Source organism: Pseudorca crassidens, chromosome 17 (assembly GCF_039906515.1).
Source record: "Pseudorca crassidens isolate mPseCra1 chromosome 17, mPseCra1.hap1, whole genome shotgun sequence".
NCBI classification, from domain to species: domain Eukaryota; kingdom Metazoa; phylum Chordata; class Mammalia; order Artiodactyla; family Delphinidae; genus Pseudorca; species Pseudorca crassidens.
The window spans coordinates 46,484,003-46,500,545 of NC_090312.1; the positions used below are offsets into that span (position 1 = coordinate 46,484,003).

General features: G+C 39.3%; 1 protein-coding gene across 2 annotated transcripts in view; it reads right to left on the reverse strand.

Moving 5' to 3' along the window:
* Window positions 1–16,543, reverse strand: part of NECAB1 (N-terminal EF-hand calcium binding protein 1) — a 267,113-nt gene that overhangs the window by 185,164 nt on the left and 65,406 nt on the right. The window lies entirely within an intron of this gene.

Sequence of the window (16,543 nt, forward strand, 5' to 3'; positions counted from 1 at the left end):
CTATCAAGGGGATAATGACCAGCACATGCTGAGGAAAGAGGTGCCAGGCATGCATACTAAAAAAAGCCCTCAGACCAAAAATACTAAATCCATACAAGCTACACAGGGATGCTCCCACGTATAAAGAGTCCTCCAAGACCAGAGTACATAATTGCTTCTCCTAAACTCACAGAGAGAAATAAAAGTAAAATGAAGCAGAGGAACCACTCCCAGTTAAAAGACCAAGAGCATTCCCCTGAAAGAACAAACAATGAAGCAGACCTATTCAATATGATAGACACTGATTTAAAACAGGAGATAATGAAAATACTGAAGGAATTAAGAAGGGGTATCAATGGAAATGCAGAGTACAGAAAAAAGAAACTAGAAAGATGAACCAAGAAATATTAGAAAACTCATTTGCCAAGATAAAAGCTGAGCTAAAGTCAATGAATAGCAAAATGAATAATGCAGAAGAACAAATAAGTGACCTGGAATAATGGAATAAGGAATAATGGAAATCGTCCAATCAAGACAGAAAGCCAAATAAAAAAAAAAATAAGAAGAAAGCAATACAAGAGACCTATGGGATAATATAAACTATGCCAACCTATGCAAAATAGGGATTCCAGGAGGGAAAGAAAGCAAAAAGGGATCAAAAATGTGTTTGAAGAAATTATGGCTGAAAACTTCCCAAATGTAAAGAAGGAAACAGATATCCACGTACAGGAAGCACAGAGGGTCCCAAACAAGATAAACCCAAGCAGACCTACACTAAGACATACTATAATAAAAATGTCAAAAGCTAAAGACAAAGAGAAGATTCTAAAGGCAGTAAGAGAAAAGCAAAGAGTTAATTACAAGGGAACCCCACTAACACTATCAGCTGATTTCTCTACAGAAACGTTGTAGGCCAAAAGCAAGTGTCAAGATATATTTAAAGTCCTGGAAGGGAAAAATTTGCAAACTAGAATACTCTACACAGCAAGATTATCCTTTAGAAGAGGAGAGATAAAAAACTTCCCAGACAAGCAAAAATTAAAAGAATACAGCAATACTATACTTATCCTAAAGGAAATATTGAAAGTTCTTCTCTAAATAGAAAAGAAGTAAGAATCTATAAGAAAAAGAAAATTACAATTGGAAAATAATCACTTAAAGAAACCAGTATACAGATTAAAACATTTTAATGAAATGTTTTAATCAAAATTAATCAGAATGTTTTAAATTTTAATCAAAATATTTTAAAATCAAAAATATTTTCTGTGAAAGTGATGACAACCACAATGAATAGCAAAAAGAAGAACATGAAGATGTAAGAGAGGACATCAAAATCATAAAATGTGGGGGAGGAGAGTAAGAAAATGTGGATTTTTTTTTTCCCTAGAATGTGTTTGAGCCTATATGACTACCAGTCTAAGGCAACTATATATAGGAAGGAGTTAACATACATGAAAAACAGTGTAACCACAAGTCAGAAACACACAATAGATTCACAAAAACCAAAAAGAGAACATAAGTATAATACAAAAGGAAAATCATCAAATGATGAAAGGAAAAACAAAAGGAAAAAGAAACGGACAAAGAAGAAATATAAAATCAATGGGAAAATAAGGTTTTAAATGGCAATAAATATATATCTATCAATAATTACCTTAAATGTTAATGGACTAAATGCTCCAGTCAAAAGACAGAGTGGCAGGTTGGATAAAAAAACAAGAGTGTACAGTATACCGCTTACAAGAGATGCACTTTAGGGCAAAGAACACACATAGATTGAAAGCCAGGGGATGGAAAAAGGTATTTCATGCAAATGGAAATGAAAAGAAAGTGGGGGTCCCAATACTCATATCAGACAAAATAGACTTTAAAACAAAGGCTATAAAGAAAGATAAAGAAGGACACTATATAATGATAAAAGGATCAATACAAAAGGATTTTACACTTATCAACATATATGTACCTAAAATAGGAGCACCCAAATACATAAAGCAAATACTAACAGACATAGAGGGAGAAATTGACAGGAATACAATAATAGTAGGAGACTTTAACACCCCACTCACATCAATGGACAAATCTTCCAGACAGAGAATCAATAAGGCAACAGAGATCCTAAGTGATGCAATAGGACAGTTAGACTTAATTGATATTTTCACAACATTACATCCAAAAAACCAGATTACACATTCTTTTCAAGTGCACATGGAACATTCTCTAGAATTAACCACATACTAGGGCACAAAACAAGCCTCTACAAATTTAAGACTATAGAAAATATCTCAAGCATCTTTTCTGACAACAACAACATGAAACTAGAAATTAACCACAGAAAAGGAAATGAGAAAAAAATGATTCCATGGAAACTAAACAACATGCTTCTAAAAAACCAATGGGTCAATGATGAAATCAAAGAGGAAATTAAAAAATACCTTGAGACAAATGGCAATGAAAACACAGCCATACAAAGTCTATGGGATACAGCAAAAGCAATTCTTAGAGGGAAGTTTATAGCAATACAGGCCTTCCTCCAAAAAGAAGAAAAATCTCAAATAAACAACTTAACCAACCACTTAAAAGAATTAGAAAAAGAAGAAAAACAAAACCTGAAGTCAGAAGAAGGAAGGAAATAATAAAAACTAGAGAGGAAATGAATAAAATAGAAATTTAAAAAATAGGACAAAATCAGTAAGACCAGGAGTTGATTCGTTGAAAGGATAAACAAGATTGACAAACTTCTGGCCAGGCTCACTAAGAAGAAAAGAGAGAAAACCCAAATAAACAAAATAAGAAATGAAAAAGGAGACATAACAATTGATACTACAGAATAACAAAAAACCATAAGGGAATACTATGAATAATTATATGTCAAAAATTTGGTGACCTAGAAGAAATGGGACAAGTTTCTAGAAACACACAGCCCTCCAAAATTGAATCAAGAAGAAATAAATAATTTGAACAGACTGATCACTAGAACTGAAATAGAGTCTGTAATTTAAAAACTCCCTACAAATAAAAGTCCAGGACCAGATGGCTTCACAGGTGAATTCTAGCAAACATACAAAGAAGAATTTATATCAATTCTTCTCAAATTCTTACAGAAAATTGAAGAGAAGGGAACACTCCCAAGGACATTTTAATGAAGCCACCATATCACTGATAATAAAACCAGACTAACACACCATCAGAAAAAAAAAATTACAGGCCAATATTTTTGATGAATATAGATGCGAAACTTCTCAACAAAATATTAACAAACCAAATCCAACAACACATGAAAATGATCATAACCATGACCAAGTGGGATTCATCCCAAGTTTACAAGGATGGTTCAACACACACAAATCAATCAATGTGATACACCGTATAAACGAAAGAAAAAACAAAAACCACATGATCATCTCAATAGATGCAGAAAAAGCATTTGACAAAATTCAACATCCATTCATGATAAAAATTCTTACCAAAGTGGATGGAGAGGGAACATATCTCAAAATAGTAAAAACTATTTATGACAAACCCACAGCCAATATAATAGTCAAAGGTGAAAAGCTGAAAGCCTTCCTGCTAAAATCTGGAGCAAGGCAACATTGCCCACTCTCACCTCTTCTATTCAACACAGTATTGGGAGTCCTAGCCACAGCAATCAGACAAGAAAAAGAAATAAAATGTATCCAAATTGGAAGGGAAGAGGTAAAATTGTAATTATATATAGATGATACACTGTATGATACCCTAAAGACTCCACACAAAAACTGCTAGAACTGATAAATGAATTCAGTAATGTAGCAAGATACAAGATTAACATACAGAAGTCAGTTGCATTTCTTTACAACAACAGTGAAATATCAGAAAGAATGTAAAAAGAAAACAACAAACAAAAAACAATACTTTCTAAAATCACAACCCCCAAAATAAAATACTTAGGAATAAACCTCACCAAGAAGGTGAAAGACTCATAAGCTGAGAGCTATAAAACATTAATAAAGGAAATTGAAAATGATTCAAAGAAATGGAAAGATATCACATGCTCTTGGATTGGAAGAATTAATATTGTTAAAATGGCAATAGTACCCAAAGCAATCTACAGATTTAACACAATCTCTATCAAATTACCAATGGCACTTTTCACAGAACTAGGACAAATAACCCTAAAATTCATCTGGAACCATAAAAGACTCAGAACTGCCAAAGCAATCCTGAAAAAAGAACCAAGCAGGAGGCATAACCATCCCAGACTTCAGAGAATACTACATAGCTACAGTAATAAAACAGTGTGGTACTGGCACAAAAACAGAATATGGATCAATGGAAAAGAAGAAAGAGCCCAGAAGTAAACCCACACACCGCAGTCAATTAATCTTCAACAAAGGAGGCAAGAAGGTACAATGGGAAAGGAGTCTTTTCAGCAAAGGGTGTTGGGAAAGTTGGACAGCTGCATGTAAATCAATGAAGTTAGAACACAACCTAATTCTATCAAACATTTAGAGAAGAGCTAACACCTATCCTTCTCAAACTCTTCCAAAATATAGCAGAGGGAGGAACACTCCCAAACTCATTCTACAAGGCCACAATTACCCTGACAACAAAACCAGACAAAGATGTCACAAAGAAAGAAAACTACAGGCCAATATCATTGATGAACATAGATGCAAAATCCTCAACAAAATACGAGCAAACAGAATCCAACAGCACAGTAAAAGGACCATACACCATGATCAAGTGGGGTTTATTCCAACAATGCAAGGATTCTTCAATATATGTAAATCAATCAATGTGATACACCATATTAAGAAATTGAAGGAGAATAACCATATGATGATCTCAATAGATGCAGAGAAAGCTTTCGACAAAATTCAGCACCAATTTATCATAAAAACACTGCAGAAAGTAGGCATAGAGGGAACTTTCCTCAACATAATAAAGGCCATATATGACAAACCCACAGCCACATCGTCCTCAATGGTGAAAAACTGAAACCATTTCCACTAAGATCAGAAACAAGACAAGGTTGCCCACTCTCACCACTCTTATTCAACATAGTTTTAGAAGTTTTACCCACAGCAATCAGAGATGAAAAAGAAGTAAAAGGAATCCAAATCAGAAAATAAGAAATAAAGCTGTCACTGTTTGCAGATGACATGATACTTTACATAGAGAATCCTAAAGATGCTATCAGAAAACTACTAGAGCTAATCAATGAATTTAGTAAAGTAGCAGGATACAAAATTAATGCACAGAAATCTCTGGCATTCTTATACACTAGTGATGAAAAATCTGAAAGTGAAATTAAGAAAACACTTGCATTTACCATTGCAACAAAAAGAATAAAATATCTAGGAATAAACCTACCTAAGGAGACAAAAGACCTGTATGTAGAAAATTATAAGACACTGATGAAAGAAATTAAAGCTGATACAAATAGGTGGAGAGATATACCATGGTCTTGGATTGGAAGAATTAACATTGTGAAAATGACTCTGCAACCCAAAGCAATCTACAGATTCAATGCAATCCCTATCAGACTACCACTGGCATTTTTCACAGAGCTAGAACAAAAATTTTCACAATTTGTATGGAAACAAAAAGGCCCCGAATAGCCAAAGCAATCTTGAGAATGAAAAACGGAGCTGGAGAAATCAGGCTCCCTGACTTCAGACTATACTACAAAGCTACACTAATCAAGACACTATGGTACTGGCACAAAACCAGAAATATAGATCAATGGAACAGAATAGAAAGCCCAGAGATTATCCCACGCACTTATGGTCACCTTATCTTTGATAAAGGGGCAAGAATATACAGTGGAGAAAAGACACCCTCTTCAATAAGTGGTGCTGGGAAAACTGGACAGGTACATGTAAAAGTATGAAATTAGAACACTCACTAACACTATACACAAAAATAAACTCAAAATGGATAAAAAATAAACTCAAAATGGATTAAAGACCTAAATGTAAGGCCAGACACTATCAAACTCTTAGAGGAAAACATATGCAGAACACTCTATGACATAAATCACAGCAAGATGCTTTTTGACCCACATCCTAGAGAAATGGAAATAAAAACAAAAATAAACAAATGGGACCTAATGAAACTAAAAAGCTTTTGCACAGCAAAGGAAACCATAAAGAAGGCCAAAAGACAACCCTCAGAATGTTAAAATATTTGCAAATGAAGCAACTGACAAATGATTAATCTCCAAAATTTACAAGGAGCTTATGCAGCTCAATAAGAGAAAAAGAAACAACTCAATCCAAAAATGGTCAGAAGACCTAAACAGACATTTCTCCCAAGAAGATATACAGATTGCCAACAAACACATGAAAGAATGCTCAACATCATTAATCATTAGAGAAATGCAAATCAAAACTACAATGAGATATCATCTCACACCAGTCAGAATGGCCATCATCAAAATATCTAGAAACAATAAATGCTGTAGAGGGTGTGGAGAAAAAGGAACACTCCTGCACTGTTGGTGGGAATGTAAATTGATACAGCTACTATGGAGATCAGTATGGAGTTTCCTTAAAAACTACAAATAGAACTACCATACAACCCAGCAATCCCACTACTGGGCATATACCTTGAGAAAATCATAATTCTAAAAGAGTCATGTACCAAAATGTTCATTGCAGCTCTATTTACAATAGCCAGGACATGGAAGCAGCCTAAGTGTCCATCAACCAATGAATGGATAAAGAAGATGTGGCACATATATACTATGGAATATTACTCAGCCATAATAAGAAACGAAATTGAGTTATTTGTAATGAGGTGGATGGACCTAGAGTCTGTCATACAGAGTGAAGTAAGTCAGAAAGAGAAAAACAAATACCGTATGCTAACATGTATATATGGTATCTAAGAAGAAGAAAAAAAAAATGTCATGAAGAACCTAGGGGTAAGACAGGAATAAGGACATAGACCTACTAGAGCATGGATTTGAGGATATGGGGGAGGGGAAGGGTAAGCTGTGACAAAGTGAGAGAGTGGCATGGGCATATATGCACTATTAAACGTAAAATTGATAGCTAGTGGGAAGTAGCCACATATCACAGGGGGATCAGTAGATGATTTGTGACCATGTAGAGGGGTGGAATAGGGAGGGTGGGAGGGAGGGAGATGCAAGAGGGAAGAGATATGGGAACATATGTATATATATAACTGATTCACTTTGTTATAAAGCAGAAACTAACACACCATTGTAAAGCAATTATACTGCATTAAAGATGTTAAAAATAAATAAATAAATAAGTACGTAAGTAAGTAAGCAATGTGACTATACTTAACAGTATTGTATTGTACAATTGAAATTTGCTAAAGGGGCAGAGCTTGTGTTCTCACTACACATAAAAAAAGAAAATGGTAACTATGTGAGGTGATGCGTATGTTAAGTAGTTTGATAGTGATTAATATTTTACAATGTATATGTATATCAAGTTGCATACTTTGTACAATTTTAAACTGTCAACTATACCTCAATAAAGCTGGGGGTGGTTGGGGGAGAGAATGAATATATATTGGAAGGAGAGGAGAAGCCAGAGAGAAACAGAGAGTCAATGTCATGAAAAACCTGAAAAATCATGGTAGAGTTTTGAATTTACCCAAAGAGGCACTGTCATATTGGAAAGCTTACTGTGGCTACAGTGAGTAAAATGGAGTGGAGAGGTAAGACACTAGAAGAGAATACCCATAAGAGGACATTGTAGTAATTCCTACAAGAATCAACTTGGCATAAACCTTGGTGGTGACAGTAAGAACAAGGAGAAGTAGACAGATTTACAATCTGTTTAGGAAAAAGAATCAACAGGAACTGATGATCAGTTAGAGGTGATGGGTGAGAGGGAACAATAAATCAAGAATTATACCCACTTCCCAGGACTGAGCAATCACATGGACAATATCACCATTGTAAAAGAGAACACAGGGCAAAAAGTGTGGGGTGAAGTAAACTGCTGTTTTGGACATGTTAAAATTAGATGTTTCTGTGGAATAAGTAGAGGCACCCAGTGAGCAGTAGGGTCATACAAGTCTAGAAAAGGAGAGGGTGGGGCAGGGAGGGAAGGAGTAAATGAAAGAAGGAGGGAGGGAGGAAGGGGGAGGGAAGAAAGGGGAGGGAGGAAAAGAAGAAGGGGGAGAGAGAGAGAGGTAGAGAGAAAGAAAGAGAAAGGCCGACTGGAATGTATGCTTGGGAGCTATCAATGCATGGGAATTAAAGGTCCTAGAAGTAAGGGAATTCGTTCTCCCAAGAAGAATTCCTACAGTGAGGAAGAAAAAGCCCCAGAACAGACTTTGGAAATGCCAACTAAATTCTTTATGTTTCAGATTTTATAAATGTTTAACTGTTGCAAGGATTAACTGAGAGGCTATATACAAAACATTTAGCATGGTAACTAACACATAGTTCAACAATAGTGATCTGGGAAACAGGTTTACTAGTTCAGTCTTGGTAAGTGAAGATCATTTATGTGTTTTTAATTCTCATTTTCTTCTCTTCCTTGAAAAGTCCTTACACAGACAATCGATATTTAACATGTTTGTTTAAAAATAGAAATTTTTATTTATTTTCTTAGGTAATCAGGTTTTGAAAATCCTAAAATTGGTACTTCTGTGAAAAGAGATTCTTTAAACATTCATTTAATTTCTCCTTCAAGTTTCATGTCCACAAATATGCCAACAACTAGAGTTCTAATCTCAGTATTTCCCCTCCTTCTATTGCAAGCTAAATCTCGTCTTTGTATTTAAAATGACTATCCTCTCAAAACACTGGCTTTTCTTTCATGTATTAAAACATTTTTGAACACTCTAAATATTTTAGTTTGTCAAGATTAAAATACAAAAACATGATCATCTTCAATAATAACCATCCTGGTACAAAATGAACACCTGGAAAGCATTACTGGGTTTAATACACAAAGGACAGCATATACTTTGCATGTGGATGCAAATTTTAGAGGCAGAAATTAAAAATACCAACCTCAATTCTAAACTGAAGTTCTTAAATTGTAAATTCAGAAAAATTAATAATATATTACTATTTTGTTAAATTTAAAGATTAAATACTTTCTGTTAAATGTACATGTCACCTTGCACAAGTCATTTAGTATCATTACTCATTAACTTCCTCATCTCTGAATGAAAGCCCCTATTATTCCAACCTTCTACATATATATATATATATATTTAATGATTTACTGCCATTGTGTAAATAAAAATAAAATAGAAGCTCTTCCAATTTCAGCTCTGATATATAAAGACCTTAGACATCATCACTTCTGTCCTTAAAACAACAAAAAGCTGAACGCTGAACAAACTCAAAATCAATTACTTTTCTGGGACTCTTTGGAGAACTGAGGTCAAGGGCAAACCACTAGTCAAAATCTGGAGAAATAGGCAAAACCAGAGAATCACAGCCAAGATCTGTTTCCCCAGAGCAGAAGCTACGGGAACCATAAACTGATAGGAACAGTTAAATGGTAGTTTTGATGAAATGCTGGAGACCGAGTGTAAACTAGCATAAGAGGAGGAAACTCTTTGGGGCTTTAGTCTTTGGGGAGCTTCCATACTTTAATGGGTTTTACCTCCAGGAACCCTACCAGGCTCTTACTGAGGAGACAAGAAAGATCTGGAAGTGGAAGGGGAAGAGTAATTGTGAAATGTACATGAGTGTTTTCCATGACAATGGTCTACTCTCCAGGGGCAAAGATTTTACCAGAGACATATCCCACCTGGGGGAAGGGCATTTCCCCACTGCAGTCCCATCTAGCCTACTGTCTCAACTAAGAGTAGGAGGAACTAAAAGACATTGGGAAGGTCACAGCCCAGGGACACAGACCCACTGAAAAACTTGTATTTAATCATAATAGTATAGAACACACCTGCTCCCCCATTCTTTACCATCACACCAACAGGGCTGCCAAATAATAATAGTACATGACAGCTGAAAGAACTGTCACACTTCCAGAGAAGGAGTGCTTAGGGAAGCCCAAAGTCAATAAAAAAGACAAGAGAAATTTAAAGCCTCTGGCAACTACTAGTAGAGAAAACATTAAATACAACCCAACTCCTAGTCAGATTAACATAAATTCTCACACTAGAAGCCTAAGTACTTATTTTATTACCTGATACATCACATCTGGCTTTCACAAAAAAATTACAAGGCATGATAAAATGCAAGAAAAGCACAGTCTAAAAAGACAAAAAAGCATAAGAACCAGACTCAGCTGTGACACAGATATTGGAATTATCAAACAAGAAATTTAAAATAACTATGATTAATATGTTATGGGAATAATGGAAAATGTAGACAATAATGGAAAATGTAGGCAATATGCAGAAGAGATGGGTAATGTAAGCTGACAGATGGAACTCTAAAACAACTTGAAATAAAATGTTAGAAATAAAAGACACTAACATAAATGAATGCCTTTGATGGGCTCATCAGTGGAGGATACAGCTTAAGGAAAGAAGCAGTAAGCTTGAGCTAGGTCAATAGAAACGTCTCAAGCTGAAATATATAGTTAAAAAAAAAAATACAACATCTAAGAACTCTGAGAAATTTCAGAAAATGTTACATACACATAATTAGAGTACCAGAAGAAGAAAGAGAGTATAGAGCAGAGGAAATATTTGAAATAATAATGACCAGGAACTTTTCAAAGTTAAGGTCAGAAACCAAAACACAGAACCAGGAAGCTCAGACAGCACCCAACAGGAAAAATTCTCCCCTCTACACCCACACCCAAAGCAACTCTGTATCTTTGAATATCATACCCAACTGCAGAATACCAAAGACAAAGAGGAAATTTAGAAAGAGGTAGAGGAAAAATATAATCTATATAGGACCAAGAATAAGAATTAACAATTACAGTGTACTTCTCATCGGAAACCAGGCAAGCAAGAAAAAGGTGGAGTGAAATACTTATTGCTGAAAGAAAGTACACCACAATCCAGAATTTCATATCCATGAAATAATTCTTCAAAATAAAGTAGAAATAAATACCTTTTCAGACAAACAAAAACGAAGGAATTCATTGCCAGAACTGCTCTGCAATAAATGTTAAAAGAAATTATTTAGGTAGAAGGAAAGTGATATAGGTAGAGAAACACAGATCCACATAAGAAAAGATGAATGTCAGAGAAAGAATAAATAAAAGTAAAATAAAATATTTTACTTCTCTTACTCTGAATTAATTAACAGATAACAGTATAAAGTAATAATACAAACAACATATTGGTAATTATAGCATATGGATAAGTGAAATAAATTATGCCAATTTCATAAAGAACAGGAGACATTGGAAATATTCTGTTATAAGGTACCTGTATTACCCATGAAGTGGTACCGTGCTATTTGAAGGTAGATTTCGATTAGGGAAAAATGAATATTGCAAGCTTACATTAGGGAAAAATGTATATAGTAACCACTATTTTTTTTTTCAGTACGCGGGCCTGTCACTGTTGTGGCCACTCCTGTTGCAGAGCACAGGCTCTGGAAGCACAGGCCCAGCGGCCATGGCTCACGGGCCCAGCTGCTCCACAGCATATGGGATCCTCCCGGACCGGGGCATGAACCCATGTCCCCTGCATCAGCAGGCGGACTCTCAACCACTGTTCCACCAGGGAAGCCCAGTAACCACTATTTTAAAATATATATATAATTAATTTACTAAGAGAGGCAGTAAACTAGAATTAGGTAAAATACTGTTTAAAACCAGATAAGGCAGAAAAAGCAGTGGGGGGGGGGGAGAGAACAAGTACAACTAATACAGATCAACTACTAACATGGTAGATATTAATCCAACAATATCAAAAATCACTCTGAATGTGAATGGTTTAAATATAGCAATTAAAAGACAGAGATTGTGAAAGTCAGTAAAAAAATAAAGTAAAAGCCAACTATGTTGTCTACAAGAAATCCACTTTAAATATGAACACTCATACAGGTTAAAGCTAAAGGGATAGAAAAAGATACTTTTTCTATCTCTTTAAAAAAATACCATAATAATGCTGAGGAGCACATAAAAATTAAAAATAAAATAACTACCTACTGGGGCCGTAATAGACCTCAATACCGGTTTTGCTCCGGTTTTGAATTTCCTGTTTAGCACAAAACTCTGGTTTGCACAATCAGCCTTTCTCGCTTCTGTAACTATGCTTGCTGGTTACCCCATAAATTTTAAACCAATCAGAATACAGGATTAATGTTCCCTAAATAAGATAGCCAATCTGTTTTGCCCACAACTGGAAAGTCCCGAACTTGTTTGTACCAATGTATAAAAAAGTTAAAACGGCCCGTTTGGGGGCTCTCGGAGTGCCTTTGGAAACAAGGGCACAGGGGCCCAGGTTCGAACCTGCAATAAATTACCCTTGCTGTTTGGCTTTGACTCTCGACTCTGGTGGCTTTGTGAGAGATCTCGCGACCGTGGGCATTTCATTTGGGGGCTCGTCCGGGATATCCCCCAAGCCCACCAGACCTCAGGTCAACGGGTCATTACTGATAATCAATCGGTAAGTAAGCCGGCTCAGGGTACTTTCTGTTTTGGGAACTAGGACGGTCCTGGCGGACGCGCTATAGGACGCCTAGTCGGATGTGGTCGGAGACGTCCACCACAACCCATCTGGGGCTAAAAGCCCATCTGGAATACGGATGCGATATCGCTGCTAACCCTTTTCCCTTTCCCTAGCCCATCAGGTGCGCGCATGCGATATTGCTACTAAAATTTATCTTTCTTCCTTAACAGGTTTCATTATCTGAGCGGATCTTAATTTACTTTTGTTTTAAAATAACTTTCTCTGACTGATCTCTTCCAGGACCTAAACATGGGCCAAACACAGAGCACCCCTCTCTCCCTTCTTCTGGCTAATTTTGGGGTTGTAAAGTCCCGAGGACACAACCTCAGTTTAGACATCCGGAGAAAAAAACTAATTACCTTCTGCCGCTCTGAATGGCCAACTTTCGGGGTTGGCTGGCCCACCGAGGGTACCTTTTGCCTTCCTATAATTCTGAAAGTTAAATCTAGAGTTTTCTTGTCGGGACAAGAAGGTCATCCGGACCAAATCCCTTATATTTTAGTATGGCAAGATTTAGTAGAAAATCCTCCTCCTTGGGTGACACCCTTTTTGTCCCCAGATTCATGTAGGATTCTTGCGGCTAAGCCAACCAAGCCACCCAAACCACAACCTCCCACTGCACCTATACTTTCTGATAGCCAAGACCTTCTTCTTTTGGACCCCCCCCCCCATCAACCTCCTCCTCTAAACCCCCAACCGGCTCCAATCCCTGCCCCTGGCCCTGATCCTCTCCCCCCAATGGACCCTCCAGATATTCCCCCAGAAGGACCTCCAGAACCAAGTCCAGATAATCGAGAGGCAGAAGCATTGCTAGGTCCCTCACCCCCTGAGGGCGATGGGCCAGCTGGCCGAACCCGAGGACGCACCCAACGCGATCCAAGGTTCCACCCTCCAGATTCCACCATAGCCCTGCCCTTACGAGAAATAGGCCCCCCCGATGAAACAGGGAACCCTCGGCTCCAATATTGGCCATTCTCTACCAGTGACTTATATAATTGGAAAACCCAGAATGCCCGCTTTTCCGATAACCCTAAAGACTTGATAGCTCTTCTAGACAGCGTTATGTTTACTCATCAGCCCACCTGGGATGACTGCCAGCAGCTCCTCCGGATCCTATTCACCACCGAAGAACGAGAGCGAATCCAGCTGGAGGCGAAAAAACTGGTTCCTGGAGATGATGGTCAACCCACTGCTAACCCTGACCTCATCAATGCAGCCTTTCCCTTAACTTGCCCCCCGCAAGATGAATGGGACTATAACACCGGAGAAGGTAGGGGACGACTGCTCATTTATCGCCAGACTCTAATGGCGGGTCTCCGGGCTGCCGCGCGCAAGCCCACTAATTTGGCCAAGGTATATTCAATTATACAAGGTAAAACAGAAAGTCCCTCCTCTTATTTAGAAAGATTAATGGAAGCCTTTAGACAGTATACCCCTATGGACCCAGAGGCCCCCGAAAATCAGGCTGCTGTTGTAATGTCTTTCGTTAAGCAGGCAGCCCCTGATATTAAAAAGAAACTCCAGAAATTAGAATATCTGGAGGGCAAACAGATACAGGATCTACTCCGTATCGCCCAGCGCGTCTTTAATAACCGAGACGCCCCAGAGGATAAACAACTTAAAGCCACTGAAAAAATGACTAAGGTCCTGGCTGCCATTGTTCAGAAAGACCAAGAGGGCCCCCCAGCCACTCGACCTCCCAGGTGACCATTGGACAGAGATCAATGTGCCTATTGCAAAGAAAAAGGCCACTGGGCTCGAGAATGCCCCAAGAAAAGGCAGCCGCGCCCCAACCAGAGGCAATGGCAACCGAAGGCCACCCCAGTCCTATTTACACATGATGCAGAGTAGGGGGGACGGGGTTCGGACCCCCTCCCCGAACCCAGGGTAACCCTACAAGTGGAGGGGAAACCAGTCCAATTCCTGGTGGATACGGGGGCACAGCATTCGGTCTTGATTAAGCCCCACGGGAAAGTTTCTAACAAGTCCTCCTGGGTTCAAGGAGCTACTGGAGTTAAACATTACCCCTGGACTACTCAGAGAACTGTAGACTTGGGCACTGGAAGGGTGACCCATTCCTTTTTGGTCATTCCCGATAGTCCTTGCCCTTTACTGGGAAGAGATTTACTCACTAAAATGGGAGCACAAATTCATTTTCGACCAGAAGGGCCGATCGTAACAGACCCTCAGAACCAACCCATATCTGTGCTCACCCTAAACTTAGAAGATGAATACCGACTTCATCAGGAACCACCCTCCCAAAATCAAGACATAGAATCATGGCTTCAGCAGTTTCCTGAAGCATGGGCAGAAACAGGCGGGATGGGATTGGCAAAACATCGCCCAGCCCTATTCATAGAAATCAAACCAGGAGCGGACCCTGTGCGTGTTCGGCAGTATCCCATGCCCCTAGACGCCAAAACTGGTATCACCCCCCACATTCGCCAACTTCTTGATCTGGGAATATTGCGCCCCTGCCAGTCAGCTTGGAATACGCCCTTGCTGCCAGTTCACAAACCTAACAGTAAAGACTATTGGCCAGTGCAGGACCTAAGAGAAGTTAACAGACGGGTCATAGATATTCACCCCACTGTGCCCAACCCATATACTCTCTTGAGTGCCCTTAGTCCTGAAAAACAGTGGTATTCTGTGTTGGACCTCAAAGATGCCTTTTTCAGTTTAACTTTGGCGCCTAAAAGTCAAGAACTCTTTGCCTTCGAATGGTCGGATCCCGAGAGAGGCATAAACGGACAACTCACCTGGACCAGACTTCCCCAAGGATTCAAAAATTCGCCCACCTTATTTGATGAGGCCCTACACGAGGATCTCAGTGAGTACCGGAGACAAAACCGCAATGTAACCCTCCTACAGTATGTTGATGATCTCTTAATAGCTGCTGAGACCGCTGAAGCCTGCCTGCAGGGAACCAGAAACCTCCTACAGACTCTCGGCACCCTGGGATACTGGGCCTCTGCCAAGAAAGTGCAGATCTGCAGGCCTGAGGTAACTTACCTGGGGTACCTATTGAAAGGGGGGCAACGATGGCTCACAGATGCACGGAAGGAAACCGTCCTCCACATCCCCAGACCCACCACGCCTCGACAGGTAAGGGAATTTTTGGGGTCAGCGGGGTTCTGCCGTTTATGGATACCCAAATTTGCTGAAATGGCCAAACCGCTATACTTGGCCACCAAAGAGCAGATGCCATTTGAATGGACAGAGGAGGGTGAGCAATCATTTCAGCAGATCAAAACTGCCTTGCTATCCGCACCTGCCCTGGGTCTCCCTGATGTCTCCAAACCCTTCCACCTCTTTGTAGATGAAAGCAAAGGCATAGCTAAGGCCGTGTTGACCCAGGCCCTCGGTCCTTGGCCCAGACCTGTCACTTACCTGTCAAAGAAATTGGACCCAGTGGCTGCCGGATGGCCTCCTTGCCTCCGGATGATCGCCGCCACGGCCCTAATGGTAAAGGATGCTGACAAACTAACTGTGGGACAGGAGTTGCATGTCACCACCCCCCACGCCATCGACGGGGTTCTCAAACAGCCTCCCAACCGATGGATGAGCAATGCTCGACTGGTCCACTACCAGGGTCTACTGTTAAATCCCCTCAGAATCAGCTACACTCCGCCGCGGGCATTAAACCCTGCCTCCCTATTACCTGACCCAGATTTGGACTCCCTACTCCATGACTGTGCAGAGGTACTGGCCCAGATCCATGGGGTTCGGGAAGACCTACGTGACCAGCCCCTACCGGATGCACAAGTCACATGGTTCACTGACGGCAGCAGCTTTGTTCAGCAAGGTCAGACGTATGCGGGGGCAGCGGTAACATCAGAAACTGAGGTGATATGGGCAGAGACTCTCCCCCCAGGGACCTCAGCCCAAAAAGCTGAATTAATTGCCCTGACCCAAGCTCTCAAGATGAGCAAACGCCAAAAAGCCACCATATATACAGACAGCCGGTATGCTTTCGCTACCGCAC